Here is a 2,434-nt window from a genome sequence, read left to right on the forward strand (position 1 = left end):
ATAAAAGGTGAACTCTTTGAAAAAAACATTATAAGAAGGTGCCTAACCCTAGTCTTAGATATTACGAATTGTGAGCGACACCACAGATAAGTACAGAGGAATAGGAGGTAGACCACAAACCCAAAATTTCTAACATTGGCATCCTGCCTAAGGATAGACTATCGCCGCCACGATCCAAATCCGCTGTGCAACTCTGCTGATCGTGGTTGCTCTCAGGGGCGAATCTAGCTTATAGGCTGTGGGGGCGAATGCCCCCACTCGTTTTTCTCAGCCCACTTGAACTTGGGTCATAATACAAAGCGTTGCCCCCGATCAGCCTAATAGGTTTGCCCCCACTCAATTATTTTTTCTGTTAAAATCGAAGCCCATGTACGAGAAATAAATAAATGGTTTAGAGAACCAGCCCGTTAGATACAACCCAATACGAGGAGGCCGCCTACTCAAATCAATGGAAGCCCATGCACGCACGTCATGCATGACAGCCTCCAGGAGTTAACGAGTTGGAGTTGCTCAGATGCGTTCGCCGCCTGGCTCCGGACTATTCTGCTGCCCGCGTGATGTGCCGAGCCGCCGACGCCTGCCGCCCTGCGCTGCACCTACATGGCATGCCTCAGGCGGCCGCCTCGATCCGCGGCTTGCAGGTGGCCGCCCTTCAGTTTAGCACAAGGAAAACGTTGCGCCATTGATCGATCAAGGTAAGTCGTAAACCCTAGGGTGAGTAGGTTCAGTTTCTTTCTTCTAATTTCCAGATTATTGTTATATTCTGATTTTCATGTTAGAAAGGTTGTCATGTCAAATATCCATGAATAGAAATTGTAATATATGGATTCGTAATTAGGCTGATTGAGTTAGCTTTACTTACTAATTTTGTGTAAATACTATACGTGGGATAGAATAAAATCTATAGGAATATCAAACCTAACGTATGCCAATTTAATTAACGTTCATCTATTTGACATTGACAGGGAACCTAATGAAGAGATTCTTTGGAAAATCAACAACCCGCAATACAGAGGTGACAGTTAAACACTTTCATGGGAAAAATTGCCATGGGATGAAACAGAAGGAGGTAATGTGATCAAGCTTATTTATTTATCTACAAATACGAATGTTGACAGTCTTTCTCAATTTAAACATGTTTCCATTTTCTTGCAGCTTGAAGACTACTAATTAATTCAAAAATATCAAAAGCGACATATTGATATTTCTCAAGTTATTGGGACTTAAATGGTTAGTTTATTTTACTTGGGCAATTTACTTGACATAAGTATGTGCGTGCTGACATCATCTTATAAGAAAATATACAATTTTACTTCTTTCACGCTATGTATTTTTTTTGAGTGATCTTCCACACTATGTATGCTTGTGTGCTTAGCTTTTGAATGATCTAGCCGTTAGTTTGTACACATCTCTCAGAAAAAAAAAACATACACATCTTTGCCCCCCTCTCGTTTTTCATCCTGGCTCCGCCCCTGGCTCTCGCTGGTACTCCGCAAGAGATCCACCGACTCGCCGCTTTTCTCATGATGCGATTGATCCTGCTACTTCCACTGGTCACTTTATTCTTTTTCCAGTGATCAATCGGTATGCCATATCGCGATCTGGGAAATCAACTCGAGTATGGCTCGTAGTACTATGCAACAACTCACTCGCGTAGGCCATGGAACGAATCAAGCACGTCACAACTTTCTTGACACGTGGATCGAGGAAGGGGAAGAATTCTTGCATATTCGCATGGATCGAAGGTGGCAGCCCTCGCCTTGGCGCACGTTGTTGAGCCGGAATCACATTATCCAGTGCCCAGTATGGTGCAGCAATCCGGGCGCCATCACCGCGTCTTGGTGGACGTCGTCGGCTCATCCCAGGACGGATCCATCATAGATTTGACGTTGACCGGCTCGTTCCAGGATGGGTCCATCATAGATCTGACGTCGACCTGCGCCGTTCGGCTTCCGGGATCCGACGAGAAAAAGTAGGGCATGGGAGACGGCGACGCCTTGTGTCCCGTGAGGCAACTTGTGTCACATGCCCTATTCTACCTTGCCGGCGACCGGACAAACACTTTGAGGGGCGCATTGGCCGCCAGACATGAGTACGGCGGAGCCGGACGAAGCTTTGCTCAAAGATCGATGCTTTGCATGTAATAATATGGATTTGAGGTTTCTAATTTAAGATATCCGGATGTGGAATGCATTTTTTAGCCGTGTCTGCGGACGCGCCCGGCCCATAGAAGCTCTAATCTACATCACGGCTGTAGATGCTCTAATCTCGATCATAGCGAGCGCCAAATTTTGCCGGGTCAATAGCTCTTGTGCGACATCTTTCGTAGGAATTGGATGGAGTGAGACGTTGTTCGACAGAATGGCTTGGGGGCGACACTTTCGAGCGAGTAAGTAGCCCACACACGACATGGCCAGCAATCAGTGGTTAAATT

The 2,434-nt window shown here is 45.9% G+C and overlaps 1 long non-coding RNA gene across 1 annotated transcript; it reads left to right on the forward strand.

Annotated features, from left to right (window-relative positions):
• The first annotated feature begins 514 nt into the window (after window positions 1–514).
• Window positions 515–1,319, forward strand: LOC123110237 (uncharacterized). The gene is made up of 3 exons (XR_006453237.1): window positions 515–695; window positions 966–1,069; window positions 1,156–1,319. It is a non-coding gene; the product is annotated as an uncharacterized lncRNA (long non-coding RNA).
• Window positions 1,320–2,434: the final 1,115 nt, after the last annotated feature.

The sequence above is a fragment of the Triticum aestivum genome, chromosome 5B (assembly GCF_018294505.1).
Source record: "Triticum aestivum cultivar Chinese Spring chromosome 5B, IWGSC CS RefSeq v2.1, whole genome shotgun sequence".
Classification (NCBI taxonomy): domain Eukaryota; kingdom Viridiplantae; phylum Streptophyta; class Magnoliopsida; order Poales; family Poaceae; genus Triticum; species Triticum aestivum.